The sequence below is a fragment of the Camellia sinensis genome, chromosome 13 (assembly GCF_055761805.1).
Source record: "Camellia sinensis isolate YWXY chromosome 13, ASM5576180v1, whole genome shotgun sequence".
NCBI classification, from domain to species: domain Eukaryota; kingdom Viridiplantae; phylum Streptophyta; class Magnoliopsida; order Ericales; family Theaceae; genus Camellia; species Camellia sinensis.
In genome coordinates this window covers 100,647,797-100,658,092 of record NC_138973.1, presented here as the reverse complement: position 1 = coordinate 100,658,092, position 10,296 = coordinate 100,647,797, and the positions used below count along the sequence as shown (strand labels likewise).

The 10,296-nt window shown below is 35.8% G+C and overlaps 1 long non-coding RNA gene across 1 annotated transcript; it reads right to left on the bottom strand.

Moving 5' to 3' along the window:
• Positions 1-3,368: 3,368 nt before the first annotated feature.
• LOC145805921 (uncharacterized) lies at positions 3,369-7,309 on the bottom strand. The gene is made up of 4 exons (XR_014348226.1): positions 6,028-7,309; positions 5,749-5,814; positions 5,228-5,329; positions 3,369-4,661 (listed from the first exon to the last, which is right to left on the bottom strand). It is a non-coding gene; the product is annotated as an uncharacterized LOC145805921 (long non-coding RNA).
• Positions 7,310-10,296: the final 2,987 nt, after the last annotated feature.

Below are 10,296 nucleotides of genomic sequence, written 5' to 3'. Positions count from 1 at the left end.
TTAGTCTTCTTCGCCCTCTCCTCAATCCTCTCTGTCCCCTCCATCGCGACGCAACCTCCCTCTTTCACCACGATCGATCGATCGATCGATTAACAAAGAAAGAAAAAGAGACAGAGAGAGATTCGATGGTTGATGCTTGAACAAACCCTATAGATTCGATAGTTGATATCTGTACATACTCAATTGGTTCGGTGATTGATATCCGAACAACGGCGATCTGTTCAGCACTGGTTGTCCGAACGATCGGGATTTCTCCGGCGATCTACAGAGAAAGCAAAAAGACGAAATGGGATGGTTAGGGACTGAAAGGAGTGGGGAAAGTGAAAGGAAATGTTGTGTATGGTTGAGGTTTAGGCATGGAAAGCGATGGCCAGCGGTGGCTAACAATGAAGTGGCTGGTGACGTGGTGGTGGATGAGATGTGTATGGAGAAATTGTGAGATATGTGGGTGAGATGGTGGTGGGTGAGATGGTGGTAGGTGAGATGGTAATTTTGTTAAAGGATAAAATTGTGATTTTGAAAAAAATTCATTAAGTGTGCGGAATAAGGAAACTTGGTGTGTGGAAATAGAATTTTTTTTAAGTGTGTGCACTGAGGTAAATAGGTACGTGGATATAGAACTCCCCTTATAAAGGTTTAAATTCACATTTTTACCCTTCATTTCAATGACCAAAATGCCCTCGAAAGTGTTGTATTTCTTTATTAGGTTGTGGGAACTTCTATATATATCTCTTTGGACACACAAGCCAAGTAGAAAATATGAATGTGACAGTTCAAAAAAAAAAACTAATTTTTTCGACTAGACAAATTCTTAAGAAAAAAATTTATACCATGTTTGGATTGCAGCTTTAGTTTGAATATTTTCGAAGCCTGATCATGCTAATGCAGTTCTAATATTGGCTTGATTTCTTACCATCACTTTACAGTCTGAAGATTTTGCAAACCACAATGTTTTTGAGCTGCTAGAGAAATATGGTTCTACGCATCTTATCTTCAATACATGGTGGTGGATCTGGTTATTGACTGTTTGGAATCCTATGTTCTTGCAGGTCTTATTGCAGCACTGAAGTTACTTGGCGGTACCTTGGCTGAGCACACATTTTTATTTTTTGATGCTGGGGAAGTAAGAATCTAATTGCTGCTTTACTTCTTTCATCTCATCTATATTTTGGCAGTCATTATTTAATATGTCCCCTCATATTCCTCAATCATCCAACATAATATCCAACATAATACCTCACATATTCATCTTATTTACCAATCACAATACTATGAAATACCACGTGTCTATGTTCTGAGATTACTAAATAATTACCCAAAATATTGGGCACCCAATGACTTTAGTGGAAACCTATTTATGTATTCACACTCTAGACCTATTTTCTCTCTACACGCTCTTGTAGAATAATTCCCTCTCTTACTCATATTGAGGACTAGTTCATTCTAATTGTTTTTCAGCACTCCCCCCTCCCCCCCTAAAAAAAAAAAGGAGAGAGAGATAGAGAGGGAGGATCTTTTTGGTTGGGCAGTTTTAATTTTTAAGTTCTTATTGTGTCATCCCTTTCCTGCAGCCTGCTTGTAGATCATCAAGCATCAGCCATCAACAGAAGAATGCATAATCAAATTTCTTTTTATGTATCTCACTTTAGTCCCCTGAATTGTAGGCAAGAACTAGAATAACAGAACTTATAGCTCTTGAGATGTCAAAATAGGTAATCATTTACTCCCATGTGGACTTTGTCTTCAGGTTATTCATTTCTTAAAGTATGTCTAGAGCAACCCTTCATGTGGTTGCTTGGTGATTCTCTTCTTTTGTTCATCTATTATAGACCAATAGACCAAACCTCATTTGGAAGAGACGCGTAAGATCTGGCTCGTGGACTCAAAGATAGTGAAAATTCTAGTGAAGTATTTAGTCAATCACGACTGTTCATATTTTTATTTTGTTTCCATTTTTATCCTTTTCGACACTTGTGTCTTGCATTAATCAAAAAGCATGTGATTTCTCTTGCAGGGATTAATCATTAGTTCTTGTAAGAATTCCCTTCAACACTTCAAGAAACCTTGGGCTTATGAACATGAACCTATCAAGGATCTTTTAGATGCTATTAAGGTTTGATGCAGTCCCATTATGTCTATATTTTATTATAAGAAGGTAGTTTTCAGAGATTGTTGGTCTCTATTTCATTTTCAAATGTCATCAGGCTATCAAGCCGACGGTTCTAATTGGTTCATCTGGAGTGGGAAGAACATTCCCAAAAGAGGTGATTAAGGCCATGGCCTCCTTCAATGAGGTACCCTCTCTCTCTCTCTCTCTCTCTACCAAATTTTACAATGAGACTCTAAATGAATGGCATGCAGAAACCTCTCATTATGGCTCTCTCCAACCCAACCTCGCAATCTGAGTGCACAGCTGAAGAAGCTTACACCTGGAGTCAGGTAAAAATAAATTATGCATTTTTTCTTATCCTATAATTTGATGCTTTAATGTAAAGTAATGTCTAATTGGATTTAAATACAAAACTAATAAATTTCTCTATTCTAAAAAAAGGGATGTGCAATTTTTGCCAGTGGAAGTCCATTTGACCCTGCCGAATACAATGGCAAAGTCTATGTACCTGGCCAGGTTCTATTACTTTATACTTCTAGTTTTTTGGTGTTATATCCTTAATACATCTGAGATGAATACTAAAAGCTGATTTTGATGGCCTTTTTTTTCTTTTTTCTTTTTTTGTGATCCATTCACTACAAGAATTAACACTTTTGGCAATAAAAAAATTGGTCGCTAAAAGTCTATTTTTGGTCGGCAAAAGTTATCCGCGACCAATTTTTTTGGTCGCTACTTTGGTCGCCAATTGAGGGTCGACAAAAGTAATTCGCGACCAAAATTTTGGTTGGTCGGCAAAAGTTGGATTTGCCGACTAAGTTTTTGGTCGCTAATTATTTAATTACCGCAACTAATTTATTTTGTCGCGAAAAGTCGCCTTTTGCCGACCAAATTTCTTAGTCGCCAATTGACACATTTCACGACCAAAAAGTTTGGTCGCCAATTATCACATTCAACGACCAAAAAGTTTGGTCGCCAATTGTGACATTCCACGACCAAAAAATTTGGTCGGCATTTGTTACTTTTCGCGACCAAAACTTTTGGTCGGCAAAAGTGAGTTTCCACGACCAAGAGCTATTTTGGTCGGCAATAGATGTATTTTTTGCGACCAAAACTCTTGGTCGGCAATTGTCATTTTTTGTGAAAAAAAATTATTTATTTGTCGTGACTAATAAATTGGTCGCCAAAGCATGAAAACAATACACCTGTAATTCCTAAGAATTCATTCAATCCATAATAAACCTATAATTTTAAAGCATCATTCAAATTAACTGAATCATTAACATTCGACACAATACAATTATTCTAAGTTTTCATTCACAAGTCACATCCATCTAGCATAACAATTTGAAACATAACTATTTGTTATCCATGCGCAGCTATCAACAAATAAAACTACTAATATTTGTTATCCATACACATCCATCCAAAAATATTTAATCCTCCCAAAAATGCTTATACTGTCAAGTAGTCTTGTACAATTTAGCTTCGTGAACTTGTTAAGAAATATGTTGGGGAGGATGCTCGTCTGGTTCGTGAACTTTTGATCCACTTAACTTTTGATCCACTTTTCAATGATGGCCCCATCGATATTGTTTTAGCCACTTCAAATGTTTCTGGGAACAAAAGGCCAACAGAGTGGTTCAATGTCCTCATATCAGGTGAATATCCAGGTAATAGTCTTGCAAGCAAAGGTGAAACAGCAGTCCTTGCTGTAACAGTGTCAAAACTCAGAATGCGAGAAGCCGAATTCACCTATGCACAAAGTTTAATAAGTTCAAATGGAGAGCTTACAACTGATTCCACGGCACCAGCTGCAATTCTTGCCATAAAGGCCTCAGACATGCACATAATTGTCTTCTCGACCATCTGCAAGGACAATATGCATATTACCACTTAAGGGGTTGAAAACGAAAGGTTGAATGTTTAGCAAGAGGACAATCAACTATCCTTATTAATTGGATGTTCAACAAGTGTATAATCCACTATCCCTATAAACAGCAGTCCTTGCTGATTTTTCCTATATATAAACACAAAACCAAGCAATTAAATAAAGAGATAAAAAAAAATGGAGAGCCATCTGTCAAGAGAGTGTAAAGCAAAGTTCCCAGCATCAAAAAACCCAGAGTAGTGAAGATCATTCTTGTAGTTACAACAGAAAACCTCCTCGTGTTCCATTCCATCCCTAAAATAACAAAATTACTTAATGCAGGAGAAAATCACATTATATGAGAATGAGTTCCAGAAAAGAAAGAGGAAACATGTAAATATCAAGATGTTGCCCAGCGATAAAACAGAAAGGGGGATGTTCACACAATAGTATGCAGTCATCTTATTCATTTTTAAAATCCTTGCATATATTCCTCTCATAAGTTCATAACCAAACAAGGGACTTTTGAGGCAATATGACCGAAGAAGGTAACTAAGAAACGAGTTACCTTGATATGCTTGAAAGATTACCAAATGCAGCAAACAACATTGTCTCTAGCATTGATGATATATTTCCAACTTCCATGATTACATCTAACAATATGTTTATACAACACTGTTCAAACTGATGCAAATACACATATAGAAATAGATTCAGAATATAAAATTTTCTCACTTTCTTAACTCAATGTGGTAGAGAATTGTTTGTGGATTATTTATGAAATTTGGGCAGGGGCAGCAAATTAATCCAAAATGTGATTCGACTTTAAAAATATAACAATCCACAATTCTCTGTTCTCATTCACTGATAGCAAGATAATTCCTACATTCAACCAGTCAGGACCAATGTTACTAGAAAGATGATTGTTTTGGTATGTGGAATTCTAGTAACCATGGCTAAACCTCAACAAGCAGGTCAATATACCCACTGAGGATATTATATCATGTTCCTCCTACTCAATGTAAATAACTAAATACGGTCTATTGAAAGATAATGGAGAAAAGCTTCACTCTCAAATACTATGAAAGACAGTAGAAGAGAAATCAATAATTGAATCCCAAACCCTGCTGCAAAGTAGGAGTCTTGTGCTGAGTACGACCTTTATTTAATTGACAATAAGCTATGATCTAAATATGAATCAACCACTAATTTTCTTTTTTTCATTATTAATAAAAGTTTTTGGTACTTACTTGTTAGGGCGTCGCATTAAAACGTAATATATTGGATCTTCTGAAGATTCTCCATTTGACAATTTCAGCAATTGCAAAACAATGTAACAACATGTTGTAATGCTGTAAAAAAACAAGCAACTTCACATCAAATCTGTAACAAAGATCTAGATGTCACTCTACAAGGAATATTACAAAAGTATACGATGAGGCAACATTGGTCTATTGCATTGACTATCTCAAAAATAAAATAAGGTAATAATCAAAATTTATAAGTTGTGGGCAACTTAGAACAACATCATTTGGGAAATGAAAGATTTATTAATTCATGTTTAATAGTGAAAATGAAAATGTAATGTCAAATCAATTCAAATTTAAGATAGAAGATTTCTATATTAGCACCATATCAGAACATTTAGCACCATATCAGAACATTTACTAGGGGGAAAAAAGGATAGAACATAACATAAAATTGAAACTAATTTCTAATAATTGGAACAAATCGATGACTGAAAAATGCGGAAACAGAAATGAGCATTTACCTCATGTTGGGGTGTGTTTCTGATTTGGGAAATGAAACGCTGCTTCTTCCTATGAATTTGTTGGACCTATTTAGTCAGTCATAGATTCTTTTGTAAATTTTTTATGTTTTAAATGTAATTTGAAGAACTTATATATGAGGAATCTAGTTGGACAAAACTGGTGTAGTTTGTCAACTTAAGTAAATTTTGTTCCAGTGTCTTTTATCCAGTTTAGTTCTCTTGGCACAAACAACACAATTGGGGAAGAATCAAATAGATAAATATTATAAAAGCAAATACCTTTTTCTTCTCTTCTTTGTCAAAAGGCTGTAAAGCCTTGAACACTCGGCAAAAAGGACCATCCTATATATAAATGCAAAACCAAGCAATTAAATAAAGTGATAAAAAAAAATGATGAGTTATTTGCCCTGAAATTATTTTTCTGAAAATTTCAAATTTTTTAACTTGGGCACATTACAAAGCTTGGGCACATTACAAGCATAATCCTCCACTGCCAATTTTTTTACTTTACTTCACATGTATGCACCAGAAGGTATACCTGACCATAGTTCAGGAGATCGTTCTTCAAATTATTCCACCACTTCACAAATTCACATTAAATCAAGAGACCACCAGAGGGTAAAGTAACCAAACATTACATTCAGGGGTATTTTGTTAAAGATGGCACAAATTCAGGTGGTTGCATTAGCACTACTACACAAGTTCAATTGTGATAACACTCGAAGGCAAGCAGCTCTATGAATCATTCAATATGCAAAATGGAGATGTGTTCACCTGGTACATAATTCAGCTCCTTAGATTGTAACGTATAAGTTTGATATGCAACTACTTTTTTTAAGTAAGAATGTATGTATTATTATAATAAAAAAGGAGCACCAAGGAGGTGTCCATGTACAAAAAGTGAACCTACACATCAAACTACAGTAGAAGCTTTACAAAGTCCAAAAATTGGTCCAAGAATGTATCATCCCCACCTGAAAACCAACTAATTCAAGATGACAAAAATTCTACTTTTCAAAACTTACATATGAAACTATAAATAGACTACTCAAGATTTTAACTTAAAAAAATAATATATTCAAGATTTAACCCCAAAATAGTGTTATCTAAAATTATGAATCCACCTAAATCAGGAGCAAAACAAATATAATTTCAAGCATAAGTTACACTTTTACTCCTTTAATTCTTTTTATCAACATTTTCACTCCTTAATTCACTTATAAATGTTTAAGAATAATGGCATACAGCCAAAAGGAAGAAAAGCATAGGTAATGGAAGAAATTGCAAAACAACCACCCATTGTATCATATGAGATGCAAAGGGAAGATATTTCTTAAAGGACGATGGACATTGGTCACTAAGAAAGGAGAACATGGAACTCACCATGTCACGCATACTGAAATGGAGATTGTTCACTGAATCACCTCTACCAAGTTCTTCATTCATCCCATAAGAAATAAAAATCTTAGGGACCACATCATTCTGCAGGGAATAATGAGGCAATTTGGCAGCAACATTTAATAGACCCCACTTGGAATGGATGTACTCAAGCAATGGTAGTTTACTAATGAAATTTGTTGGACAATCTTCACTGTATTTTAAAAGATTTAATTCTGTTGTGTACAAAACAACAACAAGAATAAAAGAAATAGAGAAAAGGAGAGAATATGTTTGATTACAAAAATCAAACTCGAAATAAAAATAAATAAATAAAATCACAGATTTTATTTTGTTACAAAAACAAAATTAAAATCTGATTAAATAAACAAATAAAAACATAATTAAATTAAACAACTTACTTGGTTAATTTATTTGAATAACTTTTCTGATCAAGTCCAGTGTTTAACACTGTGTCCTTAAGACAGATTCGTCCTCTCCACGGTGCTTCAGAATTTGGACGTCTATCTCCCAGGATGAAATGATCTTACCACAAACAATAGCAGCACTACAAATTGTTTGCCTTACGAACACACTAAGTGTTTACACTCTTTCTTTCGGAAATAAAATGCAGCAAGATGAAGAATATAATTAACAGAGGTGAAATATGAAATTTCTGAATGAAAACATCAAATGAGGGTGGTCCTATTTATAGATGTGAAGGTGGCTCTTGGATTTGAATTGAACAGGTATGTGGCTCTTGGTTTTGAATTGAACAGGTATCATACCTGTTGGGTTTTGAATTCAAACAAATTTGAATCAATTCAAACAGATAGTAAAACGGGAAGGGCCCTGTTTGGGTGTGCACTAATTCCAAAACAGTTTATTTCTGTTTGAAACCGGGAAGGGCCCTGTTTGGATGAAACCAATTTAATTTGAATTATGGATTTTATTTTAATAAAAAATAAAATTAAATTCAAATGTTTTTGGCCCAAAAAGATTAGAAGCCCAACCCAACCACACACTACGCACCCGCGCCCAAGCCCAGGCCCAGCCCAGCCCGCCCGACCGACCGGACGGACGGCGGCGCGCGCGCGTGTGGTGATTTTTGGGTCCAATGGGTCTAGCCCATTTTGCCCATAACCTCTCCCTCTAAAACACTTGGGTACCCCTTGGGGCACACCCCAAGTATCTCACCCTAAGCCTTATAAACCCTTTCAAAACCTCCCACCAAATCAATGTGGGACAAGCCAATTTACAACCTTAAGGAATTTCCACCAAAACTCCATTTCCATGGAGCACACTTTGGCTTCAAATTCCCATTCACTCGGTAATGGTTTTGAGCAACCAAATATACCACGTGAATCACAACGCGGCATAGAACGCGTTACCACTTTGACCCGAGTAAATTGACACTCGGGGCCCACCTAAAAAATAGACCTAACTTAGGAAAAATTAACCATTTCCAACAATCCCCCACATGAATGGAATTTGATGACAACGGAAATGCAACAATATGCAGACTTAACGAAAGAGTATAAGTCGAAAATATCTTGCATCAGGATAGGTAGTTTTCGGCCTTGAACCTTCCCTAGTGATAACCTATCGGACTTACTGGCTAACCAATGGACGCGATGCCTTGAATTGTTCAGCCGTTTGTGTAAGCCAAGACAATAGATTTCACACAAAATATCTTCTAACACATCGTGGTTCTCACTGTTGTGTTCATTTTGGCCTTGAACGCGCCTGGTTTTCATAAGTGTTTCTAGAGAATTTAGCCTTTGCATTCTCATAGAACCGGCCCCAGTTCAACACTCATATAGGTGATTCTTATTGTGAGTATCTCTTTATACTCGTCTTGATTTTATGCCTTAATCAAGATATAAGTAATCATTAAAAGCAAAGCTTATCCTTATACCCCTGCAGACAACATATGTTGCAGATATCACTCTCACCATAGGAATGGGTAGGAATTTTAATCCCTTGGTGATTTCTGGTGAGCCATACATAACTTAGTTGTCCCTTTGAACTTAGTTCTTGGGATCTCCAGTCATATAAGTAGGGTTACCATTATGACGACTCTTATGTAATAGGCTTTAATCCCATCCCCTTCGATGAACTATACACTAGCTCTTTTGCCAAACCTTTTGTTAACGGATCCGCAATATTCTCTTTAGATTTTATATAATCTATTGAGATTATTCCATTTGACAACAATTGCCTTACGGTATTATGTCGACGACGTATATGTCGTGACTTACCGTTATACATGTGATTCTGTGCCCTGCCTATTGCAGATTGACTATCACAATGAATGCAAATAGCTGGCACAGGTTTTGGCCACATTGGAATGTCTTCTAAGAAGTGACGAAGCCATTCTGCTTCTTCACCTGCTTTGTCTAAAGCAATAAACTCGGATTCCATTGTGGATCGTGCGATGCAAGTTTGTTTCGTGGACTTCCAAGAAACAGCAGCGCCTCCTAGAGTAAAGACATATCCACTAGTGGATTTTGAATCTTGAGTATCCGATATCCAATTGGCATCACAATAACCTTCGAGTACTACTGGATATCGAGTAAAGTTCAAACCATGATCACGAGTAAATCTTAGATATCTAAGAACCCGAATGATCGCTTTCCAATGGTCTTCTCCAGGATTACTAGTGTACCTACTCAATTTACTGATAGCATAAGCTATATCAGGACGAGTACAATTCATTAGGTACATTAGGCTTCCAATGATTTGGGAGTATTTTAACTGAGACACTGCATCACCTTTATTTTTTGATAAATAAAGACTGATGTCTACAGGTGTTCTAGCTAAATTCAAATCATCCTTGATAAATTTATCAAGAATTTTCTCAATATAATGAGATTGAGATAATGCATATCCGTCAGATGTTTTAGTAATTTTCATTCCTAATATAACATCTGCGACCCCCATATCTTTCATATCAAATCTTTTGTTAAGCATCTGCTTAGTTGATTTGATCATGTTTTGACTGCTTCCAATGATAAGCATGTCATCCACATAAAGACAAACTATGACATATCCTTGGTCAGTGTTTTTAACATAGACGCATTTGTCACATTCGTTTATCTTAAACCCATTAGTAAGCATTGCATGATCAAATTTTCCATGCCATTGCTTAGGTGCTTGTTTTAATCCATA